We start from the raw sequence: 16,198 nt of genomic DNA on the forward strand, positions 1-16,198 counted from the left end.
AAATAGAAGTAATTTGTTGTCCAGCACCACGTAAAGCCAACTACATTTGTTCCACTATAAAACGAGCGTCTGTTTACTGTTAGATACTAATCAGAAGAACCAATCCAATGTTACGCGTTACATGCATCGCTTATGTAGGTACCTATGCCATCTCATACTAGCCCACTCACAAATTAAACTGATTATTTATAGTCGCATATGGTAAGTGTTGGGTGGACATCTTTCTGATAGTAGTAATGCTATTACTTCAAATTTTATGAGTTATTAATGCAAATACTACGTTTAAATTGTAGTAAACTCAATCGAGGACTTCTAATCGGAAGTATCAGATAACATTGGTCCAAATTGGGACAGATTTAGAATTTTGGTATAAAACCCCCGTCCTCGTCCCCGTAGCAGTTTTATTTTCTCAAGTATATTACTATTGGTCGAGTATCACTGTAATTTTTTCTTGAAAACCACCACTATCACATCTGGTTCAGTTTAGACCTCCAATTGGTGCATCATATTTAATGCGCAGACTTTACGCAATTCGTTTTCTTTCTCTTGATACTTCACTTAAAAATTGATAATTCAATGTCGGTTAAATTGCACAATTTTTTAAGTATTATTTCTGGCGATTAATCGAATTTGGTGTGATCTCGAATTGGTTTGGATAGAGATACACTTTTTTGACATGCTGGAGGTTATAATTTGAATTTAAAGTGGGTGCATACGTAAGCACGGCCATCTTTTTAATCACTTTGTTGTCTCTTGTTCTTTTTAGAATTTTACCATTTGAATTTTGAACCGATTTAAGTTTCAATCGTCTTATTAATTGGAGGTAGGTTAAATTTTTATGTTCGAAGGGATTTGACGTGTGGTTGCCTTGCAGGGTTTTTAACTTCAGTTAAATGCAGCCGCATGTACAAGCACAACTCCTTATAACACTCCAGATAACACACAGCGCTCGCAGATAACGAAACTGGGTAAAGGCGATTCAATTGATCAAGTTTAAAATTAGTGAATAATTCCCCTTTAAGGGATGATACTAAAAAAGAGTCTTGTTATATCTCGACACCTTTTTATAAATAATAATTAATAAGTTATAAGTGTTGGCAGAAGAAATAGCAGGATGCTGATTTTTGAAACAAACTTGACCCATTGATGAGAATTTATTTTGACACAATTTATTGACGGATTCCGATCAAATTTAAATTGATCTTATAGATCCACTTTAATAGAAGTATTAAATAATTGAGTGTTTAATTTATATTACAGTCTATAGAATTATCCTGGCTTTTTGTTAAGTTCATACATTTTAGTTGCTATTTAAAAGTATGCCAACGAAATTCATAGCGCTGAGTTACTCAGGCATTTTCAAATTAATAATCATAATTTTTGACCAAAGTATAAAATCTGCATTAGGTAGGTGCATTGTAGGTATATATGTACACCTTATATACAATGGTAGGTGATTACAACAAAATCACAGCCCTTTGCATCACTATACCAGGATACACGAAAAAAAGATTTTAACATCACAAAGAGTAAAGATTTTTTCATCAATATTAACATAGGTCAACAGTGTTTTCTGAATTATTTTACTTGCATTGAAACCAGAATGAGGAACTATCACATCCTTTGCAGTGAATGCAGTACATCTACTCCTTGCAGAGCTATAGTTATTGAGGTGTGCCGATTGCACTGGTATAGGTATATAAAAATCTTTCAGTAATAAATAAGAACGCGTATATCACTTTGAGTATCGACATTAATAAGCCATAATCCTCGAGTAAATACAAGAAGTTTATCTGCCAAACATTAGAAATAATTGCTACCCGGAGCTAAATTTATTTAATAGCGTTTTGTTCTTCACCACACGAACACGTAGGTACGTGTTTATTTTCAGATACCATAACTTCATTTTGTCCCCATTAATTACAGATTACATTATGTACGCATCCAACAATTAATTTGCACCACTTTCTAAAAAAAGAAATACATAAAATGCTACAAGAATTCAAGCTAACCAAAAATATGAGTGTTCCTTGCGGTAGAACATTTCTTAACTACGTGTATGTTTTATGAGAACAGACATGGAAAGTAAACATTGGTGGTCTAATCTTAAGGCTTGGCTGCTAAACAGCAGTTAATTTGCGTGAGAAACCACGAAGGGGTCTGTTTTTAAACTAAAATAATGCGGACGTCTCAAAACTTCAGAAGCCGGCACGCCTTTTTCACACATCGAAAATACCCTTACGAGTGGTCTCGCATACACGGATCAGGTAATAAAATTGCATTACAAACAACTTTTATCGACTTTTCCAAGTTATGTCTATGTCTAATCGATATTTTAAGCTACGCTTGAAGAGGAATTTGCGAAAATCCTATGTCCGCACTATAAATATTGAAATGCGACTTGATCTGCTAATAAATAAGATTCATGGTGGCGTTTCTAAATTGAATAATTGCAATAAAAGCCTACACTATTTAGTATTTACGATGATAACTTTATTCCTGGCCTCCAGTAATTTATTGGCTTCAAAATAATTAGATTGGAAGAGGGAAAATCACGATTTATGCAATAGACCATTTGATCCTTCTTTATTAGCTTTCCTACCAGTATTTATGATGAACTACCTGTATTTGTTTAAAAGCTTTGCAGGTAAACAAAAATGATGTACCTACATAAATTACGTGATTAATCTACTGCAAACAGCTTATAATCGAGGAAACTAACGGTCATGCAACTTACTAAATAAAAGTCTTAAGATGTAGAAAACTGACATTTTGAAGACACCAGTTATCCGATAAACCACTGATTAATTAGTTGTGTAAAGATTTTGATGTATTTACATAATTGTAATTTATAGACCCCCTATACGCGCTTAGAAATTCTCAATTTTTCCATGCATTTACTACAGTGCTGACAATCAATTATTTAGAAGAGAGGGTAAATACTCCTCTTACTTCAATTTCGTGAGGTTATGTTAACATTTTTCGACGATGTTTTGTACAATTGTACTTATTTAAATATTAGAAAATGCTGATGAAACACCATGCATGTGTGTGTAATTATACCATAATATAGCAGTAAGTAGTTCTACATGTTTTACATAATTCATGTGTAAATTATTTACAGATAGGCAGCATTTTATCCATGCTTCATAATTAAAATATTTACCAATTTAAATTAAGACATTTCCCAAAAAGGCGTGGTAGAAAAAATATTTTTTCTTAAATAGACGTCTAGATATGTTTATGTTTTATGTCCTATACCTACCCTCTACTGTTTTATTATAATATAATAATATTTTCGACTAAAAATACAGTGGTTGTCAAAATTTGTCACTGTAATAATAATAATATAATAATAAACCATGTACGGCACCACAGCGCCATACCCCAACTAGCCAAAGGTAACCCCTTTCATTCCCACGGAGAGTGACTGGGCGGGTGCCAGTCGGATGGTGAATGTGCCGAGGGTGACCTCAACAGCATACAAATCTCCAGGTTTGGACGGCATAATACCAGCCCTCCTGCAATGGGGACTGGATATTATTGTCATCTACCTAGAGGGAATATTGCGGACTCTATCGCTTTCAGATACATACCTAAACAAAAAAGGGAGATAAAAATTATCTTTATCCCCAAACCTGGCAATGGTGACTCTACACCTAAAGCATATCGCCCAATCAGTTTGATGACTTTTCTTCTTAAGACAGTTGAAATACTGTGCAATAGATACATAAGGGATACGGTGATAACACGGTTTCCGCTGCACCCTAATCAACACGCATACTCCCCAGGAAGATCTACAGAGTCAGCCCTGCATTGCGTCATAGGGCGGATTGAGAGATCGCTGGACTATAAACAGTCCACACTGAGAACAGAAGATATTCTCGAAAAGCGCGTTTTTATGATAATTTATGAATAGGTTTATGTTGCAATAAAGTGCTTAATATTTAAACGTAAATACTCCGTGAACATGTTGAAGATAGATATAGGACATTTATATGAAACATTGTCTAGCATTTTCAGGAGAATCTGGAAATGCAATAATATACGGGTATATTTTTTCTGTCACATTTTTTGGGACACACTGTATACCTACATTTTGTGTCAAAATATGCGCAATCCAAAAACAAAATCGACTGGTCCGAGCGTATTTCCGACCACGCTGCCATTTCATTTTTATTGAACTTACCCGTTTTAAATTACCCTGTATACTATGGACCTTATATCAAATATGCCATACGAATAAATCTATGAAACTGCTATTCTTTTTTATTGTTTTACTTTGCCCGTTTGTGGTAACTACAGAAAGCCCCTAAGGTATTTACCTTAAGTACCCAAGTTTTGTTTAAACTACAGAAAGCCCCTAAGGTATTTACCTTAAGTACCCATATACAAATTAGGTTAAGTTTTGTTTAAATGTAGCAAAATGAATGACGCAGAGAATTTATTTGCAATCAAGCGAATCATAAATTGTTAGTACCAATGTTGCTGCCTATAAATTCTGATATTATGACGGATTTCGAATTAAGTGATTACGTTAAGGCAATAAAAACGGTAAATTATAAACATAACGATGTTATTGTAAAAATTATAACCTATTTAGTTTCACTTGATTAACTGTAACCGCGCAAAACAGCCTAATTGCTAGTTTTATTGTGTTATAGCAAATTACACTTACCTAAAGTAAATGGCGTGTAGTCAGGAACTCCTGAAATAAGGAAAAGATTAGTGCATAGGTTAGTTCAAGTTTGATTCGTACTTTTGATGATGATAATTTCTAATTGTCAGCAAAAATGCTCACAGCATAGATAGATAATTCACATCTCCTAGAGCTATAGATCGTGAACATATTTTGGAAAGTACTTATTCATTTTGTGATTTACACACATAGTAGATTTGCAATTCCAGACTCTAATGGTTAATATGACTGCAGCAGTAAGTAAAGTTAACAATCATACCTCGTATTAAGATTTTAATAAAAGGTGGGACGTTATAAAGCCAGTTAGTCGCTCAGTCGGTTAATATTTCTGACTTGTAACCCCTTTTTTCGGTTTGGTTAAGTCGCGAACGCGACTTCCCATGGATCTGAATTGAAACTCGCATTCTGAAGTTGCAGACACTGCAACCAAAATTTCAGATCAAACAAATCAGTAAAAATCATCTGAAGATGTAAAGAGGTGGAGCGATAGGCGGCCAGAGTCGGATAATTTTTGCCTCGATTTTTGCTGTATATTTAATATCATAACGTATCTATTGCAGAAACTTCAGATCATTAACACGCATAGACAGCGTCGCCCAGAAAGCCGCGCCGCGCCCGGATGAGCGAGTCCAATGGGAAGGTTGTGACATAGGTACAGGTCTGATTACCATAGGAAACTTCATCAACATTTCAAAAGCATTCCTCAGTAAAAAGCAACCGAAGATATAAACAAATTGAATAATATGTCACGTAAATTTAATTACGTTTTTTATTTATCTACAATTAACTAACAAATTTATAGATATATAGATTAATTTATAACAGTAATTATTATTTATTACTAATACTCGCATTGATGTTAGAACTAACTGAAAGTCTGAAACACAATTTGATTTGCTTATATATTAGCAAACGCCCCTCTTTCTTGAAAGGTCTTGAACGCTCCCGAGTATTCTAGAATGTTCTCGAACAATCATATTTCCCGGAAAGAAGTCGCTTTCTTTTCTTATCGCCGATGACTAATATTTTATGGCGGAGCGATATCTATCGCGATTTCTAAAATATTCCCCTCTCAGCACTAGGTACTGGTAACTAATATTAGGTGGTTAAGATGGAGGAAGTCCTAGTCCAGTCGCCATGAAAGGTGGTAAGCCAAGATTAAAGACCGTTATTTGATAAATTTAATATATTTCGGTTGACGTTGCAACCTTCATCAGAAACTAAAACGGTTTTTATGTGATTATTCGATACTATGGATTGTAAGTTCTTTTTATCCATAGTATCGAATACTCACATTAACACTTTTAGTTTCTGATGAAGGTTGCAATTGCAACGTCAACTGAAATATATTAAATTTATCAAATAACGGTCTTTGATCTTGGCTTACCACCTTTTAAGGTGACTGGACTAGGACTTCCCCATCTTAACCACCTAATATTAGAATATTCCCTACACATAAATCAAATATATGGCCATAAGCTCATTTAAAGCCTTAGAGAGAAAAAAGTAATAAAGCTCTAGTCATACTCGTAGCACGTTGCATAGATTAGTTAGTAGTTCCCGTTTTTATCTTACTACAAAGCTAAGCGCACAACGCAATTTTCTTTACCGAACCTACCAGATTTCCAACCTGCATCAGTTTGTACAAAACTTGCATTTTCCTAAAAAGGAGTTAGCAGCTTTTGAATAATTTTCCGAAGGGAAGATTTATATATAGGAATAAAACTTCTTGCCCAGCCAATAGTTAACTTGAATTTATTTTGAAGGTGAAGGAATGTGTTTCACTTATTCATTTCGGGTGGCTCATTTACTGCTTAGTATCTCTTCCTTGAAAAATATAGCCCCAGCTTTTATAGTAGTAACTCTATGCAAGTATTTAAAAATCCTATCCTTAAAAATTAAAAAAATCAATCAGTCCTGTGATGTATCACTAACGGTTAACTTAATGTGCAGGTTATCTGACAAAAACGTCGTTTTGCCTATACTTAATGAAAAATAACATTGTTTGGCAGATAACCTGCACGTTACGTTTATTTATTGATTTGTTTGCGTATATCTCCAGTGGAAACAACAAAGAGTTGTGGTGAAACGAAGCAGCTTATGGGATCTACCACCCTTAATGAACGCGCGGTATCTGAATGGACTCAATCGTAACACTGTTTTCATGCCGACAGCAAAAAAAAACAACAATGTCGCAGTTTTGTAACCGTTCCCGGGGGATATTTAAATTATTGTTGCAGCATCTGAAAGCTTTCGTCATTTGGAAGGCGAAATAAAATTAATATATTGTGATCTTCCGTTTATTAATGATGATCTGATTTTAGTTTCGCAATGCTAATTTAAAACAAAAATTACACCGAGCAAGGTCGTACAGCATACGTAGATAAGAAACCTTTCGATAGACCCGAAAATTGCAATTAACATTAGGCCTTACCTTGGGTTACCGGATTTCCGAATTTAGAAATTTTAATCCGGCCAATTAAGTAAGTAGAATCACCGGTAGCCAATCAGATGGGTTGTAGCAAACGGCATCGGATTAGGCTGTGTTTAGTGTCATTGGAAGCACTCTAATTTATCAAGATGTTTAGCCGTTTTCTGGAATTGCATCACGTCAGGGAGCCTGGCAATTAATTAAAGAAATTTGAGCGCTCCGATACTAGTTAGTTGAACAATAAGGATTTTCCAGGCTTCCCTTTTCGCATTTGGGCAATTTTATAAAAGGTACGAACGTGATTTAGAGGGGATCTTTTTTCCGTTAATTATAGTATTGTTTTCCGTAGAAACCGCTTCCCAATCCGATTATTTACTGATACCGTTTAGGGAAATTGCTGTTCGCATTCACCAGTCGTCGCACACCGCTTGCCCTTTAGAATTTCTGGGACCGCCGTTCTTCGTTTGAGTTATTAAGCGGCAGAGCGAACTGCCAAACGCTTTGACAGTTTCGGTTCAAGCTTTACACAGTTGGCATATTGTATGCCACATGTAACAAGTCTATGGAAAATAGGTTAAATCCAATGACCCCCTAAGGGTCAAACCGACGTGCTCTGCCGCTTGTTTAGATCCTCTTTAGGGGTTTATTTGGAAATTACCTTCGCTCGCCGCATCTTGTCAAGCAAGAGAGACTGATCCCCCCGCCATCCCCGTCTACAGATTTTTTTCCTTTTTCTGAACTTAATTAAATTTCATTTTTTTTAAATTATACCGTTTATTTTTTTTGCAAAGGAGATCAGAAACTACCATTGGTGCGCGAGCTTTCGGCGGACGTTCGTCATGCGGACCTCAGTTTATTTAAGATACGGACATACCGGGTGGTGCCTAGCGCGACGCAGCATAGGGATTTCAATGGTAATTTCTTTATAGTCAATTACTAGCTCCCCTAATTATTTTAGAGCAAAAGTATAAATAAGTTTTTTTTAGAGAAAAAAATACTGCATCTGTTCATGCTATTACTTATAATTTTCCGTTTTTCAAAACCGTAGAAATCGACAAAATAAAAAGGTTCATTTTACAATAAATCAAATATGCCTTGGAATTACCTAAAAAAACAGCGATCACGTTTCATTATTTGCCTTTGACGTATATTAAATTTATACTTGTTTATAAATTAGTTAAAGAACTGCAAGTGCAATAACGTTCAAAATGTCCGTCAAAACCATCAGGAAAACGACAATACATTCAACGTTTTGGCTGCAGTAGCGGAAAATCCGAATATAAGTTTAGGAACAAATCTTCTTCAAATCAGTTTTTTTTCTTCGATTATGTAGGTACTCTGATTCCGGAAAATGCAGCATACATTCTCTAAAAAAACATTACCCTAAGATGCCTTTTATTGCCTCGGTTCGTTGAAACAGAATTAAATATGAAAATCGTTCGACATCAAACAACGATAACTTAAATGCGATGCGCTAGTAGTTTGTTAAAAGATTTCAAAGCATCACTGATTTATAAAAATGTAATTTTTTATTTTATCGATTTCTACGGTTTTGAAAAATGGAAAATTATAACTAAAAGTATGAACAGATGCAGTATTTTTTTCTCTAAAAAAAACTTATTTATACTTTTGCTCTAAAATAATTAGGGGAGCTAGTAATTGACTATAAAGAAATTACCATTGAAATCCCTATGCTGCGTTGCGCTAGGCACCACCCTGTATAGTGTAACCGCATTTTGCCATTCATTGTTATTACTTTTTCTATTTGTATCGCGTAGTATTATTATTATTACACACTCGGTACCAGTTTTGAGGTAACCAAAGCAAGGTTTTGTTATTGGATGCAGGAAACTTTTAAGTTTGATCAAGGGATTTCCCCAGCGAAAAATAATTGACGTCAAAAGTTACAAACTGGAAGAGTAATTCTGTACCCGTTACCGGTATCTTACCTTCATTAACACTGAGAGTTTCATACCATTTAGAATCATGTACAGTTACCCTAAAATGGCTTTCAGTTACTTCAGTTATTATGCAACATTTTCTTTTCAAAAGGCTAGCAGGGCAAGAGACAAAAAACGACCAAAAATTGCCCCGTGAACTCCACCCACCCCTAGGCTCAACACTGATCGATATTGTACCAGTTCTAAAATAAACGTTCTTAGTTTTTGACGACTCTTTTGCTCAGTATATTTTACTTGTTGAAAGATTACAGGATTAAAACATTCCCGATTAACGCGGCTGTTTATTTATAAATTTAGGAATGTCTAAATAAACAGTTGTAAATAGCTATTAAGGGTAGGGAAATGAAATGAATGTTCTTTTCCTCTCTGATCAAATGTAGCCCTTGTTCAACACAATTTGACAACTTAATATTTATTATTACGCAACGCACGTGCCTTTATTATGTAATTTCTTTCTTTCCAATTTCTAGTCGATACTCGATTGTCAGGGCCTTCCTCTATATAACATAGTGATATAGGATCAATGTTATAAATCACAGGCGTTGCTTAATATCCATAACCGTGACTAACAACGTTAGGCAATTACAGTTTTTCAGTTTTGAGTGCATTCCGACAACAACATAAAAATTGCAAGTGAACCGCAATTGGACCATAAAGCTTACTGTAATTAGATAAGACTCAGGTGTGGAGTGGAGCAGGCCTGATATTAATAGAAACAAACAGCTGACATACGGAACTCAAAAAGTTCAAGTTTATTAGCATTGTCGGGCTCGAAGATTAATTAAGGAGTGTCTGTGCATCCCGTACAAGCTATATAGAATGCTCGAGTGGAATTGGAATGCCTCCCGATATATGATCCGATCCAGTAAGACTTGTAGTGACGTTTATGTTGTCACCAAATCCATTACTAAAACATAGCGGCAACTTATTGACATTTATTGTCTCTCCAACAAGCAAGCAATTATTGGTGTAATTAATTATTACCTTAAGCACGTTAACATTTATTTTGTTTCGCCCTCTTTCTTGAAAGTAATTTAATTTATGTACGAGCACGATTTGCCCGTTAAATTAACAAGTCGAATTACTACACCTACACCTTTCGGCTTGTTCATTTAAGTGTACTCTAAAATATTAGCTTTACAAATACAATTAATATAAATATAAAGATAACTAATTAACAGGAATATGGTACCGCAACATTGTTCACATTCTTCAGACATAGCGCCGGCGCTTGTCGCACCTAATTTTGTAAATATGTATTAATTGGCACAAACGTACCGTGATGTAGATATCTTTGCAATATGCTAGAAGTGTTAATTTTAGTAAAAGAGCACTTGAGAGCTTGTTTAAATTAAAGCACTAAATTATAAAGTAAGAAACTTACGTGTCTTTTAAATTTATATTGGATTCACTTACTTAATTTACTATTGTGAAAATGAAAATGATATTCATCTGTTTGTAACTGTTTTTAAATATGGCTTAAAGGATATCGAGACCTTAGCGCTCCGTGAATAATTCGAATTAAGCGTCGCTATAGGTACAATCCAATTGTGAATCAAATATTTCTAAATCTCATTCTTTTGTGGTAATTATGAAGCGAAAAGGATGAAAGACAAGCTACAGGTAGGATGTACTTTATAAAATATCATGCAATTTTCAGATCTTTCGTGAAACTGAGATAATTTATGGGAACGTTATTAACAATGATTTTCAACGTAAATTGGGACTGATGCTGAGTATCAGAGTAGCCCCAATCTGTTCGAGACTAATCGTTTTCGGTTGGGCCATTTTATGAAGGACCTGTTTCGCTGGAAAACTAACTCGACAAGGATGCAAGGAATGCAACGATTTTGGCTGGGTACATAACAGAAAACTTACTTTGATACCAAGTGGCGAAGAGCGAATGATCATAACATTATGCGACTACATCGAGATCTTTGATCTCTGGTAATAGACATAATAAAACTATAAAAGCATTGATTACATATTCAACCAATTATAAAAGTTATTTGCGAGGTGGCGTACGCACTTTCGTAAATGTTGAAGTCAGAGATTCTAGTATGAAACTTACGACAACTTCATGGGTTTCCTATGTTGATCTTCAAAAAACTCCTACACCAGCTAAATTTTGCTTTCCTATAGGAAAGCTTACCATCACCAAGAAAGTTATTTTTTAGTAAGGTAGGTAGCTTTATAGTTCAACCATTCAGTTCCATGTTGTTTACGTAAGTATTTTTCCGTTCCAATTAACATTCAAGTACTAAACTAATATAAATCGCATTGGGTTTTTCATCATTAACGTCATCGGGATATTTATTATGTTCTGTGTGCAGTCCATTGGAGTTAGGAAATGCAAACTTAATATGTACTTCAAAGTAAGCACATTGTATAGGTTTAGGCCAATTCACCGCCTTCAATCACTGGAGTATTTCGTTACGGGAAATTGCATTACAAATATTTTATTTTATCGCTTTCTTTCCATACTTCCCAGATTCATATTCATATATGAGGAATGTTAAATAATCGAAAGAAATTCACGACTGTTTTTATATGCCCTGTCGAACTAACAACTGTAAAGTATGAAAATATAGTCGAAATTACATCCGTGGCATAGCCGAATTAATAAGATAAGAAGAATTATAAGATAAACGCTAAATTTGGAAGGGATTTTTTGAATTTGGTGGTTAACCGAACCATAAAATCTTTTGCATCTTTTGCCTTTGCTTATTAACCGTTTTTAAATCTTCCTAAAATTTGTATATTTTCCGGAAATTTATTTTGCATTCATACCGTCTAATTTTTGCTTTTCCATTAAGTTTACCGCACCGTAACTATAGCTATTACCTTTTCTTCCATGGTAATTTCTACCCATCCGTTTAGTGGACGTTATTTCAATCTAAACACCAAAAATAATGACGGGGCATCCTGTATATGATAATATTTAATAATAATAATAATAATAATAGATTTATTCTGCAGTGTAGGTACACAATGAAATTACATATTTTACGTAAAATAAATAACAATAACAATAACACTAGCAGAAAGGGTCAGCAATCAGTTGTGCAGGTAAGCAAACCCCTGCAGAACTGGTCTTCCATTTATTTAAGTATAAATAGAGGGGATTATTTTACAAATAAGCACAGAGGTGGTTTATTTTATTTGATATGTGCTTCGGTATTACTTTTCTTTTTAAAATTGTTTATAATTAGCTATTATTTCCTTGTTTGAATTTTACCGCTATTTTAACCATTTAATTTAGTTAAGATGCTTTAATGTAGGCAAATCTGGTGTTTGCGATAAGAAGTTTTGTTATGGGCCAAGATTTAATTAAAGCACGTGTTCATATCGCTTTAAAAGGGATAACGGAGGTGCAGATGTTACGTAGTGTACGTTAGTTCGATGTAAGTGGGGCCGCGTTCTGTCTTTCTTTCTTTTTGAAAGATCTTGAAGAATGGAATTACTTTATAATGAAAGTGGTGTTCCACTGGGAATCATCGTAAAAACGAGACTGGCTGGTTCGCCACCGTTGGTGTGGAATACTGTATTGTAATATTGTATTGGTTCTAAATAAACAGTTTGATTCCAGCGTTTGCTTGGCTATCATTTTATACGAAATTGGTAAACCATTTTCTATGTAATAAATATGCCCGAAATCAGGTTTATCATTTTCCACAATGCCGCATGACAATCGCGATAATGCGTCGGCACACACGTTGTTTTTGGAATTTACAAAACGTATGTCGTAATTATCGCCGATAACAGCACCGCCCAACGCTGTAGTCGGCTGGCTGCCATTAAAGGTATTCCCTTTTTTGGACCCAAAATTGATAACAAGGGTTTATGATCCGTAATTAATATAAACTTTTTCCCAAAAAGGTATTGGTTAAATTTTTTAATTCCGAAAACAATACTTAACGCCTCTTTGTCGATTTGGCTATAATTTAATTCATTTTTATTTAAAGTGCGCGATGCAAATGCAATAGGCTGCGTATCACCATTTGACAATACATGTGATAAGACTGCGCCGATTCCTGTTGCACTGGCATCGCAAGCTAAACTAATTGGCAAATCTGGATTAAAATGCATCAATACCTGGGCGGAACTTAATTCTTGTTTAACATGATTAAATGCAAAATCATGCTCTGTTGTCCAGTGATACGGATGATTTTTCTTTAATATTTGATACAAAGGGCTTACAATGGTACTCAAGTTTTTTACGTATTTGGCATAGTAATTAACCATACCCAAAAAGCTTTTTAACTCGGTCACATTTGTTGGCTTTTCAACATCTAAAATTGCCTTTACCTTATCATTACACACATGTAAACCCCTTCTGTCCATTACATGACCCAAATAATTTACGGAGTCCGAAAAGAAAGTACATTTGTTCAGTTTAACCCTTAGACCTAACTCACTTAACATTTTTAACACTTTACGAAGTCGCTGTAAATGTTCCTTTTCCGATGCCGCGGTAATCAGCAAATCGTCCAAAAACACGCACACACCGTCTTCATTTCTGAAAATGTTTTCCATAATGTTTTGAAATAAACTTGGCGCTGACGCGATACCGTACGGAAGGCGATTGTACCTAAACAGTCCTCGGTGAGTGTTAATCGTACAGCACTTTTTAGCGCATTTTTGCAAAAATTTTTTAGCGCATTTTTGCAAAAATTTTTTTTTGTAAAAAGTAGCTTTTAATCTCACTTTGGCTGGCTGGCTGGCTGGCTGGCTGGCTGGCAGCAAATGTGGGCGCGTAGAAGAACTCTTGTAGAAAGGCAACGGGTGTACGTGTATCTACAGGGCCGTGAAATTTGTCAACCTTAGGGACATGGCTACATGATGTGGGGTTGGCGACATCTGGGCGTCATCCTCGAGCGTAGTATACTAACGTGAAGGTTTTTCAGTTTTTTCCTATCTTCTACTACAGTTTTGGTCCGATTCTTTTGAAATTGGTGTCGTCGGAAAGATGTTGTAAACGCGCACAACTCCTGCGTGGCGGAATTTTGTTTTTTGTCATAGGGGCGAAATTAACGACCTATTGCGAGGCGCGCGCGCGCGTCTTCGAGAAGTAGTCAGGCGCCTTTTACCTTCCGTTGCGAACTCACGCGGTTTAACGTTTCGTGAATCTCGAATCGCTGTCTCTCTTTCTCGTGTCGCCAATAGAAGTGAATTGCGAGTGAACGGGACGTCGGAAGTGGGTACCGTAAAAGAGAATGTGGTAGCCCGCGACACGATCTCACTGATGGTGGAGTCAAATCGGAAGGGGTACCGTCAACGGGAATGTGGTAGCCCCCGACACGATCTTCCTGATGGTGGAGTCAAATCTTCAAACGCGAATTGCGGGTGAACGGGACGTCGGAAGTGGGTACCGTAAAAGGGAATGTGGTAGCCCGCGACACGATCTCACTGATGGTGGAGTCAAATCTTCAAACGCGAATTGCGGGTGAACGGGACGTCGGAAGGGGGTACCGTCAAAGGAAATGTGGTAGCCCCCGACACGATCTTCCTGATGGTGGAGTCAAATCTTCAAACGCGAATTGCGGGTGAACGGGACGTCGGAAGGGGGTACCGTCAAAGGGAATGTGGTAGCCCCCGACACGATCTTCCTGATGGTGGAGTCAAATCTTCAAACGCGAATGGCGGGTGAACGGGACGTCGGAAGTGGGTACCGTAAAAGGGAATGTGGTAGCCCGCGACACGATCTCACTGATGGTGGAGTCAAATCTTCAATGGCGAATTGCGGGTGAACGGGACGTCGGAAGGGGGTACCGTCAAAGGAAATGTGGTAGCCCCCGACACGATCTTCCTGATGGTGGAGTCAAATCTTCAAACGCGGATTGCGGGTGAACGGGACGTGGAAGTGGGTACCGTAAAAGGGAATGTGGTAGCCCGCGACACGATCTCACTGATGGTGGTGTCAAATCTTCAATCGAGAATTGCGGGCGAACGGGACGTCGGAAGGGGGTACCGTCAAAGGAAATGTGGTAGCCCCCGACACGATCTTCCTGATGGTGGAGTCAAATCTTCAAACGCGAATTGCGGGTGAACCGAACGTCGGAAGTGGGTACCGTCAAAGGGAATGTGGTAGCCCCGACACGATCTTCCTGATGGTGGAGTCAAATCTTTAAAAGCGAATTGCGGGTGCACGAGGAAAGTGGGAAGCGGTTAGTGAATGTAGTAGCCTTCGACAAGATCTGTTATTGATGGTTGAGTCGAAAGTGGCTAATAGAATACTGATCTGCCACACAAAAATGCGCTGAGTCCCTTCGATCTCACACGAGGATTTAATGTTTTTTATGTATGATGCGTCTTATGTACTGTTGTATGCCAAAGGAAAAGAATTAAATTGAATTGAATTGAAGTTGACAAAACATGTAAACTCAATTAGGAAGCACATACATTCCTGTCTTATTATTCAATGGTCTTATTAAGTATAGGTATGTATTGAGTTAAGCGGTGATTATTCCTAAAATCTTCCGAACATCTAAACATAGTATAAATGAATCATAAGTTTAATCGAGCAGGGGCAAGACATCGGCCGTTACGGAAGTCTGTCAAGTGCTGGTAAACATTAAGAGAGTCGGGATTCTCAGGAAACTGCAACATGTGGTTTGTTAAAACTTAGGAATACAACTCAAATCCCATCTTTCGCCTTCCTAATCTGACGAATAACAGAGACTACATTCTCTCGCATTAATTTTGTGATGTAAACGCTTAATGTACCTACCGGTATAAAGCAAACATTTCAATTCATAACTATAAATGTAATGTTTGTGTACCTGCGGTACTTAATCTAAGTGTTTGGGTTGTAATTTTTTTCACAGTGTGAATTTATACACACGTTGTGTAATAAATAAACAAAGCCCCTAATATAAACAACAACAATACACCTCTGTTTAACGATTATTTAGAAAGTAAATTTAATCATAAAGCACACCACTATAAATTCATAAGTCACAGTAATTTATTCTTTGGGATTTTCCTTAGCTTATAAACTTTAACGCTAAATTAAGTAAACAGATCTCTAAATAAACTCGGCAATTTGAATTTGGTACAAATTGCTTTATAGAGGATGAAGATGCACTTTAGTTAATATAGCCGAAG

General features: G+C 36.3%; 1 protein-coding gene and 1 long non-coding RNA gene across 3 annotated transcripts in view; both read right to left on the bottom strand.

Annotated features, from left to right (window-relative positions):
* Window positions 1–5,262, bottom strand: part of LOC116164216 — a 48,613-nt gene extending 43,351 nt beyond the window's left edge. The window contains exons 1-2 of one of the 2 annotated variants that reach the window (XM_031478361.1): window positions 4,959–5,262; window positions 4,679–4,708 (exon numbers count right to left, since the gene is read on the bottom strand). The gene's annotated coding sequence lies outside the window, so the exon portion shown is untranslated. Of the gene's footprint in view, window positions 1–4,678; window positions 4,709–4,759; window positions 4,920–4,958 lie in introns of those variants that run through there. The other variant, XM_031478360.1, reaches the window with a different exon arrangement.
* Window positions 5,263–9,862: 4,600 nt separating this feature from the next.
* LOC116164218 lies at window positions 9,863–10,442 on the bottom strand. Its single transcript, XR_004143840.1, has 3 exons — window positions 10,263–10,442; window positions 10,076–10,214; window positions 9,863–9,998 (listed from the first exon to the last, which is right to left on the bottom strand). It is a non-coding gene; the product is annotated as an uncharacterized LOC116164218 (long non-coding RNA).
* Between the last annotated feature and the right edge of the window lie 5,756 nt (window positions 10,443–16,198).

This window comes from Photinus pyralis, unplaced genomic scaffold (genome assembly GCF_008802855.1).
Source record: "Photinus pyralis isolate 1611_PpyrPB1 unplaced genomic scaffold, Ppyr1.3 Ppyr1.4_LG2, whole genome shotgun sequence".
In the NCBI taxonomy this organism is placed as follows: Eukaryota; Metazoa; Arthropoda; class Insecta; order Coleoptera; family Lampyridae; genus Photinus; species Photinus pyralis.